Genomic DNA, 26,808 nt, shown 5'->3' on the forward strand with positions numbered 1-26,808 from the left:
TTCCATTTACATTCCCATTCATACTGTTATGAAAGTGCTTTCCAATTGAAAATTGTGTGTCTATCCAAGAAGTGCAAATAAAATGGGTTTATTAGTGGAAAAGGCATAAACAAACATCGTATTATTGCTTGAAAACATGTGTCTGTCAGGCAAAACAACATGGGGAGATGGGAAGTGTATGCCATAAAATGTATACATATGGAGCAGAAGAGGATAGCAGAATTTTATGGTGGGAGATTTTAGGCTGGAGATGATAGGCCAAATCTGTATTATAAATTGTGTGCAGATTAGTGACCATATGGCGTGCAGAATTTGTCTAATTGGGCAGAACTAAAGCCTGCATTCAAATGGCATATCAAAGTTACAAACGGTTTACCAATGGAATAAATAACAAAAATCAAACAAATGGAAGTGGAGCATCCTTGATCTTCCTCTCCTGTTCTAGAGCTGAGTGGGATGATCTAATTCTTTCCCCTTTGTGTCTTTTCTTGTTACATGTATCATTACGTATGGTTGCAGGACATGGGTATGTCTAGACCAGTGGTTCTCAACCTGTGGGTCGGGACCCCATTTGGGGTCAAACAACCATTTCACAGGGGTCGCCAAACAACGCAGTCCGCCATTTTTTCCCCTTTTTCCTTAGCTCTGCTACTCCCTTTTATTCTATTGGCTTTTGAAAGCCAATAGAATAGACTCTCTTGAACAGAGTCTAATTCTGTTGGCTTTCAAAAGCCAATAGGAATTGTCCAGGCTGTCTCTGCCCTGCTGAGCCCACCAAAAGTCCCATTCTGCAAACGGTGCTGCACCAGTTGAGTAGTCCTCGACTTACGACCAGTTGGGGGTCGTGGCATTAAAAAGGCTGAGAACCATTGGTCTAGACTAATGAGAAGAAGGACCAGGGGTGGCATAATAACAGTCTTCCAATATCTGAGGGGCTGCCACAAAGGAGAGGGAATCAACCTATTATCCAAAGCACCTGAGGTCAGGACAAGAAGCAACAAATAAAAACTACTTGAGGAGAGAAGCAGCCTAGAAGTAAGGAGAAATTTCCTGACAATTAGAACAATTAATCAGTGGAACAGCTTGCCTCCAGAATTTGTGTGTGCTCCATCACTGGAGATTTTCATGAATAGAGTTTGTCTGAAATGGTACAAGGTGTCCTTCTTGAGCAGGGGTTGGACTAGAAGATCTCTAAGGTCCCTTCCAATTCTGTTATTCTGTTATCTGAGTCCAAACAAACTCCATTAACACTATTGTAGTGGTGGTGAACCTATGGCATGGGTGCCAGAGGCGGCACGCAGAGCCCTCTCTGTGGGCACGCGCGCCGTCACCCCAGTCCTAGGCCTTCAGCTGGGTTTTATAAAACCTTTTCGCTTTATATATCAATTTGACACAACTTCCCTGAGTTTCTTTGGCCCATACCAACAATTGGTTGGGAAACAGAATGAGAAACGAATGTGATAGTATATGAAAGATCGTATTATGAGGTATTCTGATTTAATGTCTATTTTATGGAGAGAGAAAAGGAATTGCAAACTAGGTCCTGTTTTTTTCACCCCCAGAGCACAAAGTTAAGCTAACATTTACTCAGTCATCCAGGTCATAGTTGTCCCCAAGGTGCTTTTTCAAAAGGCAACTGGACTTTCTTACTTCTTCCTTGAAGATGTTTTGATTCTCATCCAAGAAGCTTCTTCAGTCAGAACTTTGGGTTAAGCTAATATCATTTCAGATGCAAATCTGCTGCTGCATATCCATGAGACTTACAAACTGCCTCCCCCCCAAATATAACCCACATTACGCTGATCAATTCGTACTGAGAGTCTCATAAATTGCCTTCTAATATGTAGCTACAGACAGACCAAAGTAGTCTAACCTTTCACATCTGGAAGTGCACCTGGCCTCGAGGAGGGAAGAGGATTTTTTTTTTCCTCCTCCAATTTTACCTCCAGTTGTACCCCAGCCTGGATTCCATGGCTTTATTGTGGGTGCAGGACCTAGAAATAAGGAGAAATTTTCTGACAGTGAGAACAAGCAGTGGAACGACTTGCCTTCAGAAGTTGTGGGAGCTTCATCACTTGAGGCTTTCATGAAGACTGGACAGCCATCTGTCAGAAATGGTGTAGGGACTGGACTAGATGACCTACAAGGTCCCTTCCAACTCTGTTATTCTATTCTATTCTAAGATATGGGCAATTTGATCTGCGGCTGAATAGAAATCCTAATCCCTAGAGACAGTTTGAATCAAAACTATCATTTTATTTATTGAAAGAAAGAAAGAAAGAAAGAAAGAAAGAAAGAAAGAAAGAAAGAAAGAAAGAAAGAAAGATGAGAGAGACACAGTGGCAAAAGGAGAATGGGACAGGAAAAGAGCTGACTTAATCCCAATACTAACACAATATTGATTCGCATTCATGTATGTCTGCTTGTTGACATGTGTTGCATACAATGTATGGTTTCAATTAGGTGTTCCCTTCCAGGGGTAGGGCAGTCGTGCTAGAAAAGAGATAGAGTTTAGTAGGGTCTAATTTTATGTAAAGTAAAATGCCCCAATGCCAAGCACATGAGAGCAGGGTGGGGGAAATGCAGATTTGGGCAAATGAAAATATTATTTTTAAAGCGTCTTGGCTGCCAGCCTGAAAAACAAATGGGATTTACCTCTAAAGCTAATTATTCTAGCTTAATATCTGTCCACAGGCACATCATGAGACATCTGTAATGAAAAACTACTTCTCATATACCACGTCAAGTCCTTGTGTATTCTATTAAGCAGCGTTCAATGTATTTACCTAATAGCTTAGCCTGAGATTTGTTTTGCTGTGCTGAAACAAGATTTATGGAATTTTTGCAGGTGGTGAATAAAAAACAACAACACCCTTTGGCTTGTTCTTTTGAGATGGTCTACGATGTGCAAAATGCATAATAAAGCACCGAAACTGAACAGGTTTTATACAGAAAGAAACCTTCAGCATTGACAAGGTACATACTACTAGCACATTCTCTCTCTCTCTCTCTCTCTCTCTCCCTCTCTCTCTCTCTCTCCTTTTTTTTTTTTTTTTGCCCTTGCAGGTTTTTATTGCCTGGACGCAGCTGGATTTACACTGTATTTAATAAAACATTAGTAGCCACTAGGGACTGAAATATGTAACATAAGTCTTTTTCAGTAAAATAATTCCATAAATCTACATATGAAGTTATTTTTCTTTTCTTTTTTTTGCAAGTGCCATATATCTATAATTTAATTTAATTATAAATGAAGTCTATGAGCTCCGCTGCTCACCCCAGCTCCATCTTTTGAATTTAATAGAAGTAAAACTTGTCCATAGTTGATTGTAGATCAATGTTTGCAGTTCTGGAATGTATTGGGCCTCCCACCTATCTATCACATTTAGATAAACTGGGGGGAGGCGAAGGGAGAGACCTAACTGCTCTAAGGATTTGCAAACCCTCAATGAATGAATTAATGAATGAAGATGGAGGGGGTGAGCCATATTCTCTAGGTAGACGTAAGAGCTGAACTCTATTCACCATTTTCATTTGCAGATAGATTCTTTGGAGCTTTGCAAAAGAAATGGGAAATCATGGACTTTCTACAGCCTTTGATTGGCAGTAGTTAAATCAGAGGACTTTCCATAAACAACTCCCTGATTTTTTTTTTAAATCTAAGATGCTAGGCTTTTAATCTGAGCTCTGTTCTGGAAAAAGCTATGGACTTGCCTCATCACCATATTGAGAATTCATTGACATATCAGTAATCCATCTGGACACAATTCCGGAGGAAGCTTCAAATGACAAACAACTGAAATGTAAAGGACACAAATATTGATGTTAAATACAAAGAAAATACTCTCTGATCTCAGCGATATAACATTGTGATTCTTGGGCTGCACCAAATTATGGTTTGTGTTGCAACAGCTTGGATTGCTTATCAGGAAAGACTTTAGCTCAAGAAATGAGTTTGTCCCTAAGCATCAGCTAATCCATCTGGGTTGCTTGGTGCCAACTTCTCAAGTTTTCAGCACCATCTAAAAATTCACCAAGGGTTTAACTCTGTTAAAAAAGAAGTCAATTCCTTGCTTGGCAACATTTGGAAGAGAATTGAAAATAGAATTGCTGATAGATGCTTGCTGTCTCACAGACCTACAGAGATAACACTCTGAATATTGTGCACAGTTCTTTTCGCTGCCCCTTAGTTAGAAAAGATGCTAGACAGGTCAATTGCAATGACAAGGGAGCTTCAAAAGGTCCCCTGCAAGGAAAGGCTTTAGTAATTGGCATTCCTTCATTTGAAATGAAAGCAAGTAAAGAAGCACATAATTGTATATAAATCATATAGGGCATCAATAAGAGAGAGAGAGAGAGAGAGAGAGAGAGAGAGAGAAGGAAGAAAGAAGAAGGAAGAAGGAGAAGAAGAAGGAGGAGGAGAAGAAGAAGAAGAAGAAGAAGAAGAAGAAGAAGAAGAAGAAGAAGAAGAAGAAGAAGAAGAAGAAGAAGAAGAAGAAGAAGAAGAAGAAGAAGAAGATTTTTTTCCCCTCCAGTGTGAGAACATGAGTCATCCACCAAAACTTAATGCAGAAAGCTGAGGGAACTTACTCTTTCACATAGCACATAACTAAACTGTGAAATGCACTGGCAGAACATGGAATGGCAGCCAAGTTGAATGTTTTTAAGAGGGGACTGAACAAAAGAGAATCAGGCTCTGTATGGCTACTAAAGAGGATCACATTTTACAACCAGCAGAACTCTAAGTCAGGGTTCTTCAAACTTGGCCCTTTTATAACTTGTGGACTTCAACTCCCAGAATTCCTCAGCCAGGGATGTTCTTTACCATGTGATCAAAACCCCACCTCCTTTCCGACATTCATTGATGCGCATTTTAAAAAAAGAAATGAGGCTTCCATCTCACAGTTGTGGCCACCCACCTGTCTTTTCGTCCCCATTCCTGTGAAAGAGTCATACAACAGGCAGCCTACCCATATTTGCAATCAACTATATTTTAAAAACAGAATCAGCCCCATCGTAATTTGCACTCAACTTTCCAAGTAATAAACAATTTGCCCAATTAAGAGGCACCTGGAGACTTCCAATTCTTGCCAATTCCTTCTCTTGTTCTTTGAATAGTTGTAATATTGCCCATCATGGATCTTGGGTTTTCTTTTTTCTCACAAGCTGGCATGGCTGTCTTTGATTCATAGGGGAACTATTATCATAGGAATTGCTCAAGCTCATCGAAAAGTGGATTCTTAAGATTCCTAAGTCATTGTTGCTTCCTCTTATTTCTGGGAAATCCTTCTTAAATATTTATTTAGGATCGCCTAAGAATCTAGGCTGCTTTAAAGCTACTTTTTTATTTTAAGTATCTTGCTACATGCTAGAATTATTTAATTACTTCTGCAAGCAAGTTTAAGGAGAAGCTTATCCCAATCGCCTAGCGTGGCCTAAAATAAGATTATTTACAATCCAATCTAAGGAGTGCTGACTGGTAATGTTGGCAGCTAAAGCTGCCTCAGCATTTAAATTCCCACTTTTTCTGGGCAAAAACCCAGCAGGCTGATTCAATTAAACTCTTTATGTTATATATTACCCAGAAGTTCACTATCTGCAGCGATTCACAGAGACTAAAGCCATGCCTTTATGATTGCAATTTGGTAGCAAGACAATTTTTTTTTTCCCAGGGACTCTTAGTTGAACGGCCGTGAAAATGACAAGGAAGCAGCATCTGATTTGATGGTGGTCTTTGCAAAAGATACATGCTGCCCACTTCCCAGTCAAAAATTAAATGTAATTTCAAAACCGTGAAAAAAAAAAAAAAGATTGTTCGCCACTCCTGGGGCTGCTGATCTACACTTGGGGTGGAAAATATAATCACTTCCAGGGCAGACGTGGCTCAGAACAATAGGCCCCTTTTCTCTTTAAAAAAGCTACAATGGAAGCATTGTCACTCATGTCAGCATCTGCAGTTGTGAAGAATATATATGGCTCAGGGTTGAATTGTTGGGTTCTTGGTGTTCTCCTTGCTGATGTTTCATTACCAGACTAGGTAGCACCATCAGTGCAACATCTGGTGATGAAACATCTGCAACAAGAAAAGCAATATCAGAGAGCAATCAGAGCCCAAAAATGTAAGCTACTTTAAGTCTAGTTCCTCCAACTGGATGTTTGGTGCTCCAGATGTGTTGGGTCTACAACTTTCTAATCAGTGATTCTGGGAATTAGAGCACACATGTGGAGGGCATGAGATAAAAGATAGCAAATTTTATTATTGAAGGCACATTGTGTTCTGAAATTCTGTATCCTGAACTGGGTGATAATCCCATCCTGTTTACAGTTACAGTCAGTGCAGCTTTGTTCCTTTTCTTCCCTGGACCACATGGCTATATTTACATAATATACTAACCTTAGTTCGGTTAAATGTTGGTCAGCTTTTTTTATGCTTATGCTATGGTATGAACCTCCAAACCATCCACATCAAAGTGCAAGGGTTTTCGAAATGTTGATCAGTGCAAATAATATAAACAAGGATATATCCCAATAAAATTCCTGGAACAGGATGTTTGCTGCAAATACATACTGTAGGTCACCCCATTTGTGTTGAGTACATTGTCATATACATTTTATCTTTTGTTCTATGGAGATTCTCAGTTATCCAGGTCATGGTTGTCCCCAAGGTGCTTTTTCAAAAGGCAAACTGGACTTTGTTTTTCTTTGAGGATGTTTCACTTCTCATCCAAGAAGCTTCTTCAGTTCAGACCAAATGGGGGTGGATGGAAGGATTTATATTCCTTGCACTCATCTGGTCGTTGGTGCTCTTTCTGAGAGTGCTAAATTCCAGTTGCCTTTTGAAAAAACAGCTTTGGGATTTTATCTTTTGCACCCTCCCCATCCTATGCAAAGGGTTCATTGTGCAGTGGGTAAAACAAAACAAACAAACTCAAGATGGCAGAACACCCCTTTTGTTTATGCTTTGACTTCTCTCTTTCCCTCTCACACACACACTCACACACACACACTCATACACATACAAAGTGATGGGGCATTGATAATATGTTCACAACTGCCTTGTTGATCTTTTTTGACCCTTCTCCTGCAAACACGCCTGCTTTGTCAATGTCCAAGGACTTATAATGTTCTCAGTTTGCATTTTTTTTTTATTATCCTGACTCCTTCTTGGTTGTCTACATTTCTTATTCATGTGAAAAAAGCTCTATCAGAGGTCTTCTAGTCCTGCTTCTGCTCAAGCAGAGAGACCCAACAGCATTTCAGTCAAATGCTTGTCCAATCTCTTCTTAAAATCATCCAGTTTTGGAGCCCCTACAACTTTTGAAGGCAAGCCCATTCTACTGATTCATTGTTTTGTCAGGAATTTTCCCCTTACCTCTAGATTGGTTCTCTTTCAATTATTAAATATTCATTCTTTACGTGCATGAACTGAAGAAGCTTCATGGGTGAGAAGCGAAACATCTTCAAGGAAATAACAAAATCCAGTTTGCCTTTTGAAAAAGCACCTTTGGGACAACCATGACCTGAATGACTGAGAATCTCCATAGACATGTTCAGGTTCATATTGCAAGAAGAAGCAGTATTTAAATACTTATTAATATATTTAATTGCAATTGCAAATAATAAGATGAGATCCAGTTTTGCCTTGGATGGCACCCTCTGCTTCTTGCAGTGTGGGTCTGAACATGTCAGAACCGAAGAAGCTTCTTGGATGAGAAGCGAAACATCTTCAAGGAAAAAGCAAAGTCCAGTTGCCTTTTGAAAAAGCCCCTTTGGGACAGACCTGAACACCATTCAAAAGTCCAATGAAGTCCTCCCATATTTTTTTGTAAAGATACCACTCTTTTCTATTTTTTAAGCCCCCCACCCCACACCATTTTCTTTAGGAGACTGTTTTTGATGGCTTTCTTTCTTTCTTTCTTTCTTTCTTTCTTTCTTTCTTTCTTTCTTTCTTTCTTTCTTTCTTTCTTTCTTTCTTTCCATTCCCCTTTATTAGATGCAAAAACTAGGAACATCTCCAGTGTTCGTAGTACAGTCATACTACGAAGGCATTATAACATCCACAGCTTTTACCTTCAAGTCTTTTCTCCAAAGATCACAGCACTCACTTTTGCTTCCAGCTTTTTTGTGCAAGGGGCCAACGTTTTTTTTGTCCAAGTTCCCACGATCACCCCAAGTCCCCTTTCTGGCCACAGACTGACTGCTCAGAACTTAACGGGGTATATATGAAATCCCTCCCTAAAATAACAACCTCAAAATCAGAGCCAGCTCCCTTTGCCAATATTTGACAATCTTAGCTTCTGCTTATCTTACCTCTCCCTCCCTCCCTCCCTCTCTCTCTCTCTCTCTCTCTCTCTCCCTCCCTCTCTCTCTCTTTCTTTCTTTGAAGGACCCTGGAAAACGTTTCCAGTCTACTGAAGGCCATCCTCCTGTTCTGATGAGCTTCTTTACTTTCAGCAGATTGTTTTAATCAGGTTTTCAAAACCAGCCCTGCATGCTTCATTGCAGCAGCCCCGAGACAATGAACTGGATGTTGCTTCGACAGGAACATCTGACTGACTTTAATAGATTTTATGAGCCAGTGTAGTGCTTTCACATTAGATGCAGTTTTACATCTGAGCGATATCCCGGCTATTTAATCTGTACAAACAGTGCAGATATAGGAGTGGGTGAGGGAGAACACTGACCCCTGAAGACCTTCCTAAGAGATGCATTTCATTTTAATAAGGAACGTGGCGGCCATTTAATTTTTTTTTTTTCCTGCAGCAATGCTCTCAGGACGCTGCTTTTCGAATGTGATGCTGCTGATTTTGTTTCTCCTTTTGGCTACGTCTCTTTTCAAGAGGAGTTTTCTTGCTGGAATATTGTATCACTGTCTCACTAAGCTTTTGACTTTTTTTTTTTTTTTTTGCGGTTTCAGGACAGAATATAAATTGGGTTGAAATGCAGGGATTTCCCTGTCCTCACGCTACAGCCTCCCCACTAGGGAAAGAGGACATTTCATTCAATGCCTTTAAAAACAACAATTAAGTATGCCTAGTTTCCTAATTTTTAATTTCTAATTAAATTAACGGCTGCAGGACTTGGGTCTGGTTACTCTAAGGAAAAGAGGAAACAGAGGCGACACGATAGCAGTATTCCATTATTTGAGGGGCTGCCCCAAAGAAGAGGGAGTCAAGCTGTTCTCCAAAGCACCTGAAGGCAGGACAGGAAGCAGTGGATGGAATTTAACCAAAGAGAGAAGCAACCTAGAACTAAGGAGAAACTTCCTGACAGTGAGGACAATCAACCAGTGGAACAGCTTACCCTCAGAAATTGTGGACTCTCCATCACTGGAGGTTTTTAAGAAGAGACTGGACATTCACCTGTCTGAGACAGTATAGGTTCTCCTGCTTGAGCGGGGGGCTGGACTAGAAGACCTCCAAGGTCCCTTCCAGTTCTATTCTATTCTATTCTATTCTATTCTATTCTATTCTATTCTATTCTATTCATTCCCTGATAGTCAGAACAATTAATAAGTGGAATGGCTTGCCTTCTGAACATAGAATATCAGAGTTGGAAAGGATTTGGAGGTCTTCTAATGCAACCCCCTGCTCAAGTAGGAGACCCCATATCATATCAGAGAAAAGGCTGTTCAATCTCTCCTTAAAAAGGAGCTTCCAGTGATGGAGCACCCACAACTTCTAGAGGCAAACCGTTCCACTGATTGTTCTCACTGTCAGGAAATTTCTCCTTATATTTAGGTTGCTTCTGTCCTTCGATAGTTTCCATTCATTGCTTCATGTCCTGCCTTCTGGTGCTTTGGAAAATAGGTTGACTGCCCTTCTCTTTGTGGCAGCCAAAGAAATCCACCAAAACTAAGTTGGGCTTACTTATAGCCTATTGATTTCAGGAGACTACTGTAAATTTGACTGTGCCTGGATTTACAATCAATAATCCATATTTTGTTTTGTTCTGTTTTGTGAAAAGGATTGCAAGAATGTCTAAGATGTTGCTTATTTATGGTATCATCATAACATTCCTCAACTGAAATAGCCCCTAGAAATGAGATATAAATAATACATCAAAGCAACAAGGTCAGCATGGGAAATTTAGAAATATAACACAGAGAGAGAGACGTGCATAGAGAAAGACAGAACTAGCTATTAAAAATCAGCAAATTAATGAGGAGCTGGGTAAAATGGTTTTTGGAAATTTTTCACCAAATTTGCAGAAATTGGGTGGGTGGTTTGGCCAACTACCTCCAGGGAAGAGAGGAATTTTTCCCATAATTTTGGGAGGAGAGGATTTAAGCTTCACAGCAAAAGATTACATTTCAACCCCGAGGGTTTTTACTGAAATTCTCTCCTTTCAGAGAATTTCTAAAGCCAACTGTCTTTCATCGGACTGGATGAGAACTGGAAAAAGATGAACCTGGAGTATTTCTCTGTACAAATAAAAGAAGCCTTGGAAAAAACAAGCATACAAACAAACAAACAATTTTGGTAGGCATAAAATAATAATCCACTTACAACACAAAAGCTTTGTTTTAACCACAATATGAACAACCTAGAAAAACAAAACAAACAAACAAAAACATTAGTATTAGATTCCAGATTCCTGGAATAAGGAATCAGCTAAACAAACCATCATTTTTTTTTGTTTGATTCCTTACCTATTTTAAGAATAAGCCAAGATTTCGGTTTAGGCTAATGAGCAGCCATATTTAAAACAAGCTAGGGTGCATTTTATCCACAAATCATATATTTGTTCCAAAAATAAACTCTGGTTTCTTTTTTAGGGCACATTTTAGCAACCAGACATCACAGAAGTTATAATTAAAATTACATTGATTATATGTGAAGCACAGCATACTTGGCTCATGACATGAACTAGGCCATTTCTGAAAGTAAAAGTCTCTCCTTGCAGTATTTTCTTATTTTTCACCTTACATTTTGTTGCTAGTTTTGCAGTTTTTTTCTTCTTGTTTTATGTTTTTGGCCTGTGGGAATATTGCATAGATAACGTCTCCAGGATTGCCTCTTTGAATAATGGAAGGATCACCAGAGAAATTATCTTGGTTCTTCTCCCCCTTATATTTGAGGGAGCAATTCCTGATTTGGGAACCTCCTAAGTCCATAAAATTTTTGCTATGTCTAATTTATTGCTTCATTTGTGACTGCTGCTACAGCAAGGTAAATTTATTCTGATTTGCACAAGCGAACTCCCTCCTCTGACAGTGACTAATTATTACCTCAGTTAAAATAATGAAAGTGTCGGAAAGTGTCCGAATGCAATTTGTTAGGAAAACATGTGGCATGCTATGTTACCTCAGCCCTGAAAAAGCCTAAGTGATCAGAAAGCATGGCAAATTAAGATATTGTTCCCCCCAAAGGTTACAAATCGAAGGGGAGAATTTGCAAATATCTGAAGGCCGGAGAAAGGAATTCAACAACTTAACAAAAATGTTTTGATCGTTTTTCCTCAGAAGAAAGAACCATTATTTTGACTGGGCCAAATTAGGTTGAGAATTCATGATAAAGGAGGTAGAGATAATTTTCATCCTTGTTTGTTGGCGATATAATGAAAATGAATCGGTGTAGCTCTCCTAGTAGAAACTACACCAATAAAGAAATACTTGAATATTTTGGTATGGATAAGAGTCAGGTACAAATGCCTTTAAACAGAGAAGAAAGTTAAAACCATTCTGAAAATGCTGTATATTCCGGTATTCTCTGTGTTCACATCAATTCAGATTGAATCCAGTTTCCTGGTAAGTGGTAAGACCAAGTTGAGGAAAATTAGAGGCATTGCAGCCACATCATAACCTTGGACATCAGCTAGACTGGGGAGCCAACAGCCTATTAAACCTGTCCTAGACTTCCCCTAACCTATTTTTAGGAAGAAAAAATAAGTTCAGCCCAGCACTCTAGGTACCATCAATGGCTGGATATAACCACAGAGCTAATTCTCAAAAACGTTGTCCAACAAAACCACATTGGTGATTTTATGGGCTTGTATTCATTTATGTACAAACGTTGCACCACTTTTCTTCTTCTGAGTAAAGGTGGTTTACAAGATTATAGCAAAACAAGAGCCAATTTGATGTAATGGTTAAGGCACCAGGCTTGAAAGCAGAAGACTGTGAGTTCAAATCCCACATTAACCATGAAAGCCAGCTAGGAGACTTTGGCCAATCACTAGGAAACAGTGAGTTTTAGACCCGCCTTAGGCATGGAAGTTGATTAGATGACTTTGGGCCAATCGCCAACAGACAGTGAGTTCTAGTCTTGCCTTGGCCACCAAAGCCAGCTGGGTGACTTTGGGCCAGTCACTCTCTTTCAGCCCAAGTCACCTCACAGGTTGTTGTTGTGGGGGAAATAGGAGAAGGAATATGTATTGGCTATGTCCACCCTCTTGAGTTATTTGTAAAAATAATAAAAACAGGATACCATCAAAATAAATCACGACAGGCACACAAAAGTAAAAGTAAAAATAGAGTTTCATCCCCATTACAAAAAAAATAAAACCCAAACAACTGGCCCTAAGACATCCTAATCAACCATGCCAAAGCTCTTAACGTTTTGTATAGATTAACTTCCCTACCTTCCCCCCTCCACTTAGCCATATGGTACATTCCTGAAATTTATATCTGCCAGTTTGAATGTGGAGTTGTGCCTGTAATCCACAAACTGTTTAACGTTAAGCAGATTTTGATTCTTTAAAAAAACACCTTGAGCTGAGGAAGTCAAAACAGTTTCATTTGCTAATTATTAAAGTCTGAAGTAAGACTTTCCAAATGATAGCCATTCCTTGCCCCTCCCTGCTCTGAAAATTGACTATTGGTAAATGGGCAGAAAGAAGCTTTCATAAACGCCTGGTTTTTCCCAAGTGATCTATCTAACTGAAAATGAGACAAGCCAGCTGCACAGTGAAGATGAAGTATGAAATTCCAAACTTCCTGTGTTATGGTCCAGAAACAAGCATTCCAGGGACTTAATATATTTTTAAGAGTCTGCAATAAAAATATGCATTCCAGTTTGGTACAGAATTCTCTTGATTCAGGGAAAGGAAGGCATGCTCTGCTCATATTGTCGTGACATCCAGTGAAATGAACCTTTAATTTTAATCTCCCTTAAGTGTGGCCTTCACAAGATTTCAACACCTCAAGAACTCTAGAACATGTCAGAAGAGCTCCTACTGTTTTATTTTCAAATATTCCTCATTCCGTTTGATGGAAAGTCAATTGCTTTTGCATTTTGTTTTCCAGAGTAGGAAAAAAGCCAGTGTCATTTGCATAGGTAATAACTGTTCTTTTGCCTGTGTCTTTCAAGATATGGTCTTCTCTCCAGTGGGTGCAGATTCCTTAGCTTCCCACTGTTGACTTAAATCCTCAGGAGGTCATCATGAGAAAATTCCTTCTTCAGAAGAAAGACTAAGTATGGGCAGTTAAGACAGCTAGAGAGTGATTGAGATAAGAAATTTAATAACCCTGATCAGGATGGTAAACAAAGTCCAAGGAAAACAGAAAGCCTGGCTGATTTTACAGCTGTAGGGAACACATTTTTCTTCTTTGTCTTCCAGAATAACAGAACAACAGAGATGGAAGAGATCTTGGAGGTCTTCTGCTCCAACCCCCTGCACAAGCAGGAGACCCTATACCATTCCTGACAAATGGTGATAGATAGATAGATAGATAGATAGATAGATAGATAGATAGATAGATAGATATTTGAACTGAATTTGGAGATCTTCTAATCCAATCCCATGCTCAAGCAGGAGACCTTACACCATTCCAGACAAGTGATTGTCCAGTCTCTTCTTAAAAGCCTCCCCTGATGGAGCACCCACAACTTCTGGAGGGAAGCCATTTCACTGGTTAATTGTTCTCACCGTCAGGAAATTAATCCTTAGTTCTAGGTTGCGTCTGTCCTTAATTAATCCAGAATAACAGAATAACACATTTGGAAGAGGCCTTGGAGCAGGAGACGCTATACCATTCCAGACAAATGGCTGTCCAGTCTCTTCTTAAAAGGCTCCAGTGATGGAGCACCCACAGCTTCTGCAGGCAAGCCGTTCCACTGGTTAATTGAATGGGGAACTGCATTCAATCTTGCCTGCTTCTCAGAGAACGATTGGACAGGTCTTTGCAGTTTTCTTGGCAAGGCTTTTCCGAAGTGGTTTGCTATTGCCTCCTTTTAAAAAGGCTGAGAGAGTGACTGGCCCAGGTCACCGTGTAAGATGAAACTAGAATTCACCATCTCCCGGTTCCTCATCTGATGCCTTAAGTACCGCACCAAACTGGCTGTCAGAGACCACCTTTAAAAATATGCAATAACGATTCCATGACTTTAAGATAAATTGAACGGTTTCTGCTTGTTTGTTTCTTTTAACTTGAAGAATATAAGTAAATGAAATGGAAGTGTGTATATAAAGGGCAGTTTTAATTGTTGAATGCTTGGTCTTATTAGGACATTGTAAAATATGAACTACCCTAGCAATTTTGTTATATTTAATAGGTTTCCAAGTGCAGAATAAAACTGGCTGGAACACTGTAATATTTGTTTACAGTTACCTCTGGGAACAGTGCCTTATTATTAGATTACACTGTACAAGATTAGACCACTCAATAAGGGAATTGTTACACACTGCCTGCCATTTGAAATACCTGGTTGCTGAAGTGGGTTTGTTTCCCTTGTTAAATTCCTTTAGGACCATCTTCATAGAAGCTTTGGTTAAAATTGTCCTCAGATCATAAAATTGACAAGGTTGCAGTGCAGCATAGTTTCCATGTTAGAGATGTGGGGGCTAGGGATAAGGGAGTAGAGATAAGGTGATCTACAGTCACACCATGACAGGCAAGAATGAGAGATAAACAGAAGTTATTGAATCAACAGTGGCTCAAGCTTCCAAACATTTAAACTAACACTTAGTATCATCCTGAGAAGATGGACTTTGTCTCATGTTGCCTAAGTCAGGGGTGTCAAACGCGCAACGTCAGGTGATGTTGTGATATGGAAATGGAGAGAAACTGAAAGGACCTACTTCAGAATAGGACTGTCTGTTGCCCCCGGGGTCATCCCATTTCTTATACCTGCTCTACTTTCTCTGACTGACATTTTGGGTACGGCCTGCCACAGACAGGTGAATGCAGATCAAAACACATCTTGCCACACTTCCGTTCTAAAAGTCAAGGTTGCTGCTGCTTCTGTCATAGAGTTTTCATTCTACTAACTCCACAGAGTTCTTCTTTCTTGTATCTAGGACAGAGGTAGAAAAAAAAGGAGAAGAGAGGAATAAAAGATATATTTGAACTCTATAAAATTGCATTTTTAGAACATCTGGCGCAACCCTCTGCTTAGGACCTGAGCAGAATAATTTCTTCTTAGTACAGAACGCCCTGTCAGAATTCTGGTCAAGACCTATGAATTAATGAATATTTGAGGAGCCACCACAAAGATGAAGGGATGACAAGGGCCAATGGATGGAAGCAAACCAAGGAGAGATCCAACCTAGAACTAAGGAGAAATTTTCTAATGGCGAGAACTGCTTGCCTTCAGAAGTTGTGGGTGCTCCATCGCTGGAAATTTTCAAGAAGAGATTGGACATCTATTTGTCTGGAATGGTATAGACTTTCCTGCTTGAGCAGGGGATTTGGACTAGATGACCTCCAAGGTCCCTTCCAACTCTATGTTCTATGTTCTAAGACCCCCTGGGTTGTGTGTAGTGCTTCAGCAATGATTAAAAAACACTAGGAAGACTTTTTAAAATAGCTGCATCTTTCCTGGTATCATATGACTCCCCTTTGGTGTTTTTCACATGGTCCTGGGATCCAGCATCATGTTCTCAAAGGATTATAGAGGTGCTCCATCAGTATTATCACATAGTCCAAAACACAGTTGTGAATAACAGAAGCTGAAGAGGTACCAACTGATTTATTACAAGCAAGAGTGCCTAGGGACACTTAACTTGTCATGTCTGGATGGATCAGTGGCTCCTAACGATGATAGCTATGGCAGAGATAGGATGCCTGGTAGCGTTAGCTGCTGGAGAACAAAAATAGCATGGTGCAGAAATTTATTTTTTGAAGGAGGTAGACCTTCAAAGACAGACAGTTTGCTGTGATGGTTAAAACACCAGTTAGAAAGCTAGAGATTGTGAGTTCTAGCCCCACCTTAGGTACAAATCCAGCTGAGTGATGAGCCAGTCACTCTCTTTCAGCCCTAAGAAGGAGGTAAGGGAAAATCACACTTCCAAAATCTTGCCAAGAAAACTGTAGGGACTTCTCCAAGCAGTCACCAGGAGTCAATGCTGGCTTACCAACACAAAAGACTTTCAGACCCCTTTGGATGATAGGGGCCCATCCAAAGTATGATTCCTTCTTTGATGTATTTCTGTGGAATAAGGCAATAAATCTAATCCAGTGGTTCTCAACCTGTGGGTCGGGACCCCATTTGGGGTCGAATGACCATTTCACGGGGGTCGCCAAACAAGGCTGTCTGCCATTTTTTCCCCTTTTCTTTGGCCACGCCCCTGGCACCCGGTGATGTATAAGTGGTTAGGGATCACCACAACATGGGGAACTGTATTATGGGGTTGCGGCATTAGAAAGGTTGAGAACCACTGATCTAATCAGTTAAACTAAGAGTTACTGCAGTGCAATATGTTGGTTTTCCCTATTTGACTTCAGCTTATTTTGCCTTTGACTTCAAGGTTTTTTTAAAAAAATGGAGAAAATGTTGGACTGTAAGGAGAAGTAAAGGAGATGCACCAAATCTCTCTTTTTCTTTTTGATCGTTTCTAAAAGCAAAATACAAAGATGGATGGGCCTCTGATTTGATCCAAAAGTGGTAATGGACACAGTACTCAGTCTATTTACTAGCCCTAATAACAAGCAGCACAGCAGGCAGAAGAAGGAAGAGCTGTTTTTTTTTTTTTTTCAATCTTTGGCCTAAGCATATTATTAACAAGTGTGTTGAGTTTCCTGGAGGCTAAATTCTTAGATCCCAGCCTGGTGTCTGGCTAAATTTCAGGTGGCTGGCTAAAAGTTGTGAAGTTGGCTGGTGGACTCTGGAGTCTAGTTTTGCTCCATCTTCATAATTAAAGCAATAATTTCTGACAGCAGTGAAATCCCTCTAGCAGCTAATGATTGTCTGCTGGGTTTGAAAACCCTGCGGCACATTTGAGGACTTCTTAATCCAGCTGGCTGGAAAAGTCTGACCTTGAAGGTCACATTGTTTCTATTTTAAATTGTGTGTGTGTGTGTGTGTGTGTGTGTGCATTTGTGTATGTGTGTGTACCAGTCAGCTAGGATGAAAAAGGCAATGAATGTTAATATTTATTTACCTGTGGGGTGGAATAATATTAATTCTACCTGAGGAACAGACAAACATTTTTGGCACGGATTTTTTTTTTTTAATGTATATATTTTTTATAAAAATGTTTAAACTAGAGGATAAAAAGCTAACACAAAGAAACAGAAAGCAAGGAAGGAGAAAAAACAAAAAGAAAAGCAAAAAGAAAAAGAAAGAAAGAAAGAAAGAAAGAAAAAGAAAGAAAGAAAGAAAGAAAGAAAGAAAGAAAGAAAGAAAGAAAGAAAGAAAGAAAGAAAAAGCAAACAGTGCAAGAAAAGTTAAGGAAAAAATAGAAAAGAAAGGGGGGAAAAAGTATAAAGCAATTTCCAGTATTCTTCACAGCAGTTATAAGTGCAAATATTTTTTAAACTAAAATTACATTGTATTACTCTTCTATAATCTATCCTGTCTAATCATCAGAACCATAAGTCACGAATTCATTTTTTCCAATGTTATGCAAAAAGCCCGTAAGAGGCTTCCAGTTAGCAATAAACGTAGATAATGCCCTTTCTCTAATCAAATAAGTTAATTTATCCATTTCAGCAAAATCTATCAACATCACCAACTATTCATCCACAGTGGATAGTGATGAATCTTTCCATCTTTGTACATACAATAATCTCACTGCTGTGATTGTATATTGAAATAACCTTCCCTGGAACAGCTCATTTTATCTAATGTACCTTGGAGAAAGGATTACATTCTTCTTTTTCTGTTAACGTGATGAGGGAATATTAATTTAAACATTGCAGATATTCAAGTTTGCTCTGTCCTCTTTTGCGTCCTCCCCATTCTCAGAAGTGACATCCAGTGGGAAAGTTGCATGAGATGTAAAAGCTGTATAAAGGCTGTATCAGTAACATCACTGGAGAGAAGGACTCAACCTTAGCAAGAGGGTTATTCATTGATGCACATACAAAAGAGACCAGTTTTACCTCGTGAAGCTTGATCTACCACAGGGGTGCTTCAAACTTGGCCCTTTTATGACTTGTGGACTTGGTCTCCCAGAATTCCTCAGCCAGCTTGCCTATATTTGGGAAAATATACAGCATGCTCTTCACAGATTTTGAAGAAGACAAGTGGAAAATGCAGGGAAGAGATTACTGTTTGTATCCCACCTTCCTTATGCTGGTCTATGATCGTAAGAAAGATCTGATTGAATGCAGAGAAGAGATTTTAGCTAAGGTATAACACAAGCTTCCTAATGGTTCAACAGCGGAGGGCTCTCCTGCCCTCCTTCTGTTGGTCCAGCAAAATTCAGACAGCCAATCAAGCAGCCATGTTAGAGAGGCATTCCAAAAAGCTAAGTCTTCAATGAGCAGGGATGGACTCAAAACTCTCTAAAACACCTTCTCACAACTAGAATGATATCTGCTGCACCTTTCTCATTTCTTTTTCTTCCTCGCTCTTTTTCAAGGATCTCCTCAGCTCACCCCCAAACTGCAAAGTAGCTGGCCCAGGCAGGAAAAAAGCCACCCATTTCTGTGCCCACAAATAAATAACTCATTAAGCCGAAATGAGGGTCAGCCTGGCGATAAAAGCTTTGATTTAAGCTTGAAGGGAAAGCAATGGGATGGTTGAGACATGGACAAGGCGCCCTCTCGTTTCCCTCTCCTCTCTCCCCCTACCCCCAGCATTTTTGTTTTGTTGTGTTTTCCTAAAAGAGACATATGTCTTTACCATCAGTTCAGTTTCCTGTGTTTAACCCTTGATATATCTCGCCTGATTACGGCTAATAAAGCTTGACAGTCAGAGGGTTAATCCAGACTCCTGATTTCTTCTCAGGAAACAACGTGCCCTGGAGAGCTTGCTGGCCCGCTGCAAGGCTATATCCCCCTAGGGTGCCATTGGAGCCAAGCACTGCTCTGTTCCTATTGTCTGCCAAACGGGCACCAATTAAGTCAACTGTTCTCCAATTAGAATTCGAAGGAATTTATCTTGTTCCGAACTCCCCAGCCCAAAGGGGGGCCATTTATTGGAGTCAGTTACACAGCCGAGCACGCCCCAGAGTGAGGGGGGAAAGATGAAATAAATAAATAGAAGGGCCTCTCCTGCAACGCGATACTCCTGGGTTTTTGCAGCAATCCATTCACATAGCTTAATTCAAGGAAGTGTGATGGGGACCTTGCTCGTCCCAAGGGAGCTTTTATTGGCAAATGGATTTGCACCGGATACCTGATTGATGGCAGCTTTTTAGGTATGTTCCTTTTAGTGAAACTTTGTCCCTGCCATCACACAGACACCACAACTGACAGTGCAAAGAATGGAAGTGAGAAGGGTGGTCAAACAGAGGGAGAGCTGATCTGATTATATATATATTGCAGAAAAAACACTTAAGACTTGCCAAGTGACTCAACTGAGCAAATTGATCTTTACATGGACTCAAGTATCAACTTGTTGAGTGTTGGACTTTTGTCCAAATAATATCGATGATCTACAACTGACGCTGAAAGAAGTTGCATATGCACAGTAAAACAATTTTTTTTATTGAACTCTTGAAACTTTTGCATAGGCAACTTTTCAACATAAAAAGAAAAAAAAACACTAAAAAATTTACAATATCGGACCAGCTACGCACAATCTGAGATCTTTAGAAGTTCTGAGGTGGCCTTTAAACTCTACCACCGAAGTTCTAAGGTGGACTCTAAACTTTAACACCAAAGTGTAATTTTTAATGATTGAGCAGGGGAGAAATATTCGTACATGAAGAGTCATTATCTTAATTGCATTGTTTTAATTGAAATAGAAATGGAAACATAGCAATTTGCTCCTTGTTCTGGGCCTGACCATGATAGTTCTAGGAGAACATCTTAGAAGGATGTCTTCAGCTTGAGAAGAATGGATGGATGGATTTTAGACTCTGAATCTAAAATAAAAAAGAATGGATGGTATAATGTTAAATCAGGAGTGAGAGGGAAAATTGAGATTTGAATCCACCCTTAACCAGGGGATGGCTTTGGGCCTATCATATTGTCTCCATCTAACCTACCTCATAGGGTTATTATGATGGTGGAGATAGGAAGAAGGAGTTCAATGTAGAATTGCACAATGAATTCTTCCCTGATGTCTCTTATTGCATGCACACACCCACATTTTTCCTTTTGTTTCATATTTATTTTCTTTGAATCCATTTCTCTCTCTCTGCCTGCCCATTCTGAGAAAGTTTCTATCTGATGCTTTGTTTACTTAATTAAAAAAAAACCTTAAAGAATATCACTATGATCATAGCTCTAAGAACAACAAATGATCTTTGTTGAAGAGTTTACATTTCTGGCTTGGTCTAAAAACCTACGATTGCCAGTCGGTATCCAACTGGATAAATAGTTTTATATTGCTCGGTGTTAAATTTAGATTCCTGGAAAGGCATCAGAGCAAATCATTTCAGAATTTATCTGCTTGGATCTCTATATTATCTTCCCTCATCCACACCTAATATGCAGCATTCCCCAGAATAAGGAAGCAAGAAAAATAGAGATCGATTCTCTGCTAGTCTTGCAACAACTTTTCAAAGTTGCACAAATCTTAGAAGGAAAAAGTGCAGAGAAGAGCAACTAGGATGATTAAAGGCCTGGAGACTAAAACATATGAAGAACAATTGGATATGGCTAGTCTAGCGAAAAGAAGGACTAGGGGGGGGTGACATAATAGCAGTATTCCAGTACTTGAGGGGTTCCTACAAAGAAGAGGGGGGGTCAAATTATTTTCCAAAGAAGGCAAGACAAGAAACACTGGATAGGAACTACTCAAGGAGAGAAACAACCTGGAATTAAGGAGAAACTTCCTAACAGTGAGGACAAAGTTGAACAGCTTGCCTTCAGAAGTTGTGGGTGCTTCATCACTGGAGGTTTTAAAGAAGAGATTGGACAGCCACTTGTCTGGAGTGGTATAGAAGACCTCCAAGGTCCCTTCCAGCTCTATTCTGATTGATTGATTGATGAAGTCTGAATCAAGTCCCTTTTCAGAGGATCAGTTGCCGGATGACTACAGAATGCTGCAACTGGTTGTAAATGTGATCTTCTTGCCAAGCATCCAAAATGTAATCATATGACTACAGGGAGGGAGATGCTTCAGTTGTAACTTCATAAGTAACTTTGTTTGAATCCATTATGACTTTGAATGGTGGTTAAGTTGTCGGTCATTAACTTTCAGACTTTCAGACTTGCAGGATTCTGTTACTGTATCCTTAGAATATGGTAGGATTCATTCATCATGTCATGTTTCCTGTCTTGTTGACCTGGAAGGGCTGACATCAGCTCACTTCAGCAGGGGGACCTCTTTATTTTTACTATACTTGCAGTGAAGCCTTTCCCATAGGTCAAGTGGCCTGGTGGGATGCTTTGACTCATTAACTGTTTCAGTCTAGAAATGGATCCCTGTCAAGTTGCTACCACCAATACTTGACAACATTGGCAATGAGGTGGATGAAGAAAATAAAGATGCATCAACAGACATCCTGTAATGGGCCTCAATGACCATCCAACTCTGCTGACCTCTGAGACCAGCCTAGGTTTATAGATCTTTGCAATTTTGTATGCCAAGTCTGCATTCAATCCGTAACCTTGGCTTCTCTTGATTCAGGCTTACTATTAACAAGCACAAAATAGTTCCCCAGACAACAGCTTTAAGGAGTTTTACAAGATGAGATTTACTCCAGCACAACTGACAACCCCACCAGAGAAGCTTATTAGAAATAAATAGAGCAAGACCTGGACTAAACAGCTTCCACCTCCTAGCAATTCTGGTGTTCCCAGGACTTTTGGGGAGGAATTTTTTTTTTCTTTTGCCCAAAAGGAAAAAAATGGAATTATAGTTTTCAGCTCAAAATAGCATAGTGGTTCATCCAGTGAGTTATCAATAGTATCTGGCTTTGGATTGGAAGACTGTGCTGTAGTCCCCAATTAAGGATGAAGTACCCCCTTTTTTTAAGTAGGGAAGAGATTTTAAATCAGTGCAGTGCAGTATACACATTGAGAGAGGAGAGGAGAGGAGAGAAGAAGAGAAGAGAAGAGAAGAGAAGAGAAGAGAAGAGAAGAGAAGAGAAGAGAAGAGAAGAGAAGAGAAGAGAAGAGAAGAGATCCTGGCATGACAAAGTCATTTGGGAAGCATTCATCTATCTCACTCTGATCCTCTGTTTGGGCTCCATATTCTTAGGATCTCTCTATGCTAGGCAGGAGTGGAGACACCAATCAGCAACGCTTTTAATTTGCCACGTCAGTTTTAGTGCTCCAATTTCTCAGCAGAATAATGGCCACCTGTTGAGTGTACAGATGTTGAACCATGCAGGAGGCCTTCCCTTCCTTTTAAGACTGAAGGAAGAGTTTCATTACATTTTGTAAACCTGTCAAGATTTATCACTTGGTCATGTTCTTTTGTGCTCGGTTTGTTTATACAATGTGTTCTTTACACTTTGGACCAAAGCTTCTCAAATTTCTACACTCAAAAATTTGCTCAATTTTGTCAAGTCAACTTCCTCACTAAATGGGGAAAAAAAATTGGGCATGAACGCAACTTGGGTTCAACCAGTGAAGAAAGGTCTAACATTTGATGTTCTGCATGCACAGATTTGATTTGTATTTGCATAAAAATATTAGACCTAGATGGAAAACTGGATCATAAATATATATATTTTTCCTCAGGGGTCATTAAATGGCATGTTATGTGATAGCTAGCTAGCTAGATGACAGATAAAAGATAGATAGATAGATAGATAGATAGATAGATAGATAGATAGATAGATAGATGGATGGATGGATGGATGGATGGATGGATGGACGGACGGACGGACAGACATACAGACGGACACAATTGATAGTGAGAGAGATGATAGACAGATAACTAGATCCCCATTGGTATGTAAATGCCCTGTCACTCTTCTGAGGCCCTGTGACAACTATTTTAAGTCTAAACTGGAGTTCTACTCATTGACTTCCCTTTCTTTCTGATCACCGCTGATTAAAATTCAGGAGAAACATGATTTTGACACCACTAAGATTAATATTGATATAATCTCCCTATATTTCTACTGGGCACCTGCTGAACTGTTGTACTCAGCCATTAGGGCTCCTTTTAACACTAGAAGTGACTTCATAAATTCTTCCTTGCTGCACCAGAGATTGAGTAGAAGACACAAAATTAGCTTTTAAATTTTAGAGAATTCAGATCTTTACAACCATCTGCCTCCCCCCCCCTTTTTTTTTCTTTTAAATACAGTATTACCTTGAAAATGAACATGGGACTTTCCTTCCCAGTGTTGATATGCAATTATAAGATCTTGGGGCCTTTTCAGTCTTGAGCATGTGTGGGAGGTTGTGTGAACAATACTTACTTTTTCTCTTTCTTTCTCCCTAGAGCAATTCTCAAGCAGCAGAGGGCAGGGGGACAGGAGGAGGAGCTGGCTTCAACAGTTGTCTAGGCCTGCTTAGACCTTAGGAGGTCAAAAAGGTCAAGCTTTTGTGTGGCTGGTTCCTTGAGTTTCTTTACACTCTTTGTCTGCTAAGAGATCAATAACTGGGTTTTGTTTTATGCTCATTCTGTTGAAAATGAAAGATATTCAGCCTCCAAATAAGAAACCACACTTGTTCTTTCTGGAGTTTTTATTGTGATACTTTGTGAAATGATTTTCAGGTTTAGACTCTTGAATGAAAGGGCTTGAAATAGATAGGCACCCTGGGAGCAAATGGGCAAGATCCATTAAAAAAAAACAAAAACACCAGCCAGCAATAATGAGCATTTAACAGAATAACAGAATTGGAAGGGACCTTGGAGATCTTCTAGTCCAACCCTCTGCTCAAGCTGGAGACTCTGTATCATTTTGGACAAATGGCTGTCCACCTTCTTCTTGAAAATCTATAGTGATGGAGCACCCACAACTTCTGAAGGCAAGCTGTTCCACTGATTCATTGTTCTCAATGCCAGGAAATTCTTTCTTATTTTGAGTATGGATCTCAGAATATAGAATACAGTATAACACAGTTGGAAGGGACCTTGGGGGGTCTTCTAGTCCAACCCTCTGGGGCTCAAGCAGAAGACCCCCTACCATTCCAGAAAAATGGCTGTCCAGTCTCTTCTTAAAACCTCCAGTGATGGGGCACTGTCCCAATTCACAAAAAGATATTATGGAAAGTACCGTATTTTCCGGCGTATAAGACGACTCGGCATATAAGATGACCCCCGACTTCGGAGACGATTTGCATGCTTTAGAAAGTCATCTTATACGCTGGAAAATATGGTAGATGCATTTGGAAAAGTTCCATGTGGGAAAAAAAGAAGCATACATAATTTTAGGAATTATAAATGCAGTGCCTACATAGATATATACATACACAAATAAAATTGATTGATTATGTATCATCAAGTCAGTGTTGACTCTTTGTGATCACCTAGATAGATAGATTTGCTCCAGGATTACTTTATATTTAGAAATAATGGTGCAGCTTAATCTCAGATAAGGAATAATCTTCCTGAATTTAAATAAATTGGCTGAGAGAGGGTAGGGAAAAATAGCATATTCTGTTATTTTTTTATTTTTTAGTAACAAAAGTTCACACAAAAAAGTACTAGAGTTTTACTGGGCTTCATTTCTGGAGCCTTTCATAATTGCTGTGTGGTCCTGGGAAAAAGACACAGCTGCTTTAAAAACCTATAGGTACGTCCTGTATTTGTGCTTTCATGAAGTGCCTTATTCAGTTATGCTGCACGGCCTTAAAAAAAAAAAGTCTAATTTCATTTCCCCTTCTTTTAGTTTTATGTGACAGCTGATCCAGTACAGATGAAAATATGTAAAACAGCTCAGCCTTTTTTTTTTTTTTAAATCACACTTGTGATTGAAAGCAGGCGAATATTGACCTTGGGATATACTGTTATAGAGATACAGTGGGAAATTGTTGGTTGAGTGGGAGAAAATTAAGAAACTATGTAAATGGTTATTAACACTGCAACATTTCACATGAGAAGAAAGTGAGGTCAGTCTTTAACAATTGTCCAACAGCTCATTGAATTCATCTAAATATGTAAAATACTACTCATATGTTTCCTCCGTTTCTCAAGTGTTCAAGCAGTTCCCATAAACATGTCTTAAATGCAACTTTTCAAATAGTTGGCTAAGGGATCTAGTCAAACAGAGCTATGTAGGGCTTTTCCAATTCCTCTCTCCCGTTTCTTTTTTAAACACAAGAATCGTTTTTAAATGCCTGAAAATAATTGTTGAAGATAAATTAACTGAATCATAAGTGAAATTAGATGGATTTTGGAAAAGTTAGGCACTATGCATTAGCTATGCAGACGTTAGTTCAACGATGCAATTCAACACCAGTTTGACTGAATGATTGAACCTTATCAACCCTGAAATCAATCTGGAAGTGAAATCAGATTGTCAAATCAAATCAGATGCATCTGAATCAAGCTGATGATTTGGAAGGCTTTTGCACAAAAGTTCAATTTTCCAAATGGGTTTAAATCATCAAACTGGATCCAATCAAGTGAATGCCTTAAATCTGTGCTTTATCAAACAAATAGAAATTAGTGTAATTATAGAAACTTTAACATTGTTCTATTTAATTCATACTATGGTCAACATAAAAGTAAATGTGTACATTATCTGTTTTAAGTAAAACATCTCTTGGCAGATAAAAATCTGCAACAACACACATTGTTGATAAATTTGCATTTGTAGCTTGTAGAACTTACCTTTTGCTAATCATAAACTAATTTTGGAATTATTCCTGATTATATTATGAGTGTTGCATTGTACTTACCTCATATTTATTTTATTTTTATATTTTAGTAAGAAAGAAAGAAATTCATTTAATAAAGGTAATACGAAAATTCATTTATCCATTAATTCTTTACATATTCTTTTTCATTATTGCATGAAGGGCTATATAGGAAAATAGAGATGTTTTGTCACTAGCAAGTTGGGATTTTATATAAACCTGTGCAATATAAAGCAAAATATATTTTGCACTGTCTGCATTTACATGCTGCAAGGAACAAAATATTTCCCAGAATGGATTTAGACAAATCTAGGAAGCCACATTGCAAGTGTACAAAGATCAAGACCCAATATGGACTTTCTTTGGGTGTTCCAGGTTTTGCAAAATGTACTTAACAATTTCGGAGTCCTTCATTTAAAATTAGTTGGGCTTAAGGTTAGAGCTATTTAATTGGTGGCTGTTCATTTCTATTTAGAAAAGAAAATAATTCACTTTTCCCTTCAAATTCAGTTGTAAAGTGAGTTTTGCCTCATTTTGCGACCTTTCTTGCCACAGTTAAAAGAATCATTGCTGTTGCTAAGTCAGACAGTTGTTAAGTAAATCTTTCCCCATTGACTTTGCTTTTCAGAGGGTCACAAAAGGCAGTCACATGACCCTGGGACACGGCAACCATCATAAATATGGGTCAGTTGCTAAGCAGCTCAGTTTTGATCAAATGACCGGTGTGTGCATGTTGCAATAGTTGTAAATGTGAAAAACGGTCATAA

The 26,808-nt window shown here is 39.2% G+C and overlaps 1 long non-coding RNA gene across 3 annotated transcripts in view; it reads left to right on the forward strand.

Moving 5' to 3' along the window:
- The window catches only part of LOC120316405, a 162,585-nt gene that overhangs the window by 130,706 nt on the left and 5,071 nt on the right, over nt 1-26,808 (forward strand). For all 3 annotated transcript variants that reach the window (XR_005558948.1, XR_005558949.1, XR_005558950.1), the window contains 2 exons: nt 2,849-2,976; nt 26,113-26,141. This is a non-coding gene — a long non-coding RNA (uncharacterized LOC120316405). The remainder of the gene's footprint in view (nt 1-2,848; nt 2,977-26,112; nt 26,142-26,808) is intronic.

The sequence above is a fragment of the Crotalus tigris genome, unplaced genomic scaffold (genome assembly GCF_016545835.1).
Source record: "Crotalus tigris isolate CLP2741 ecotype Arizona unplaced genomic scaffold, ASM1654583v1 scf7180000019364.2947544272:3078424, whole genome shotgun sequence".
Taxonomy (NCBI): Eukaryota; Metazoa; Chordata; class Lepidosauria; order Squamata; family Viperidae; genus Crotalus; species Crotalus tigris.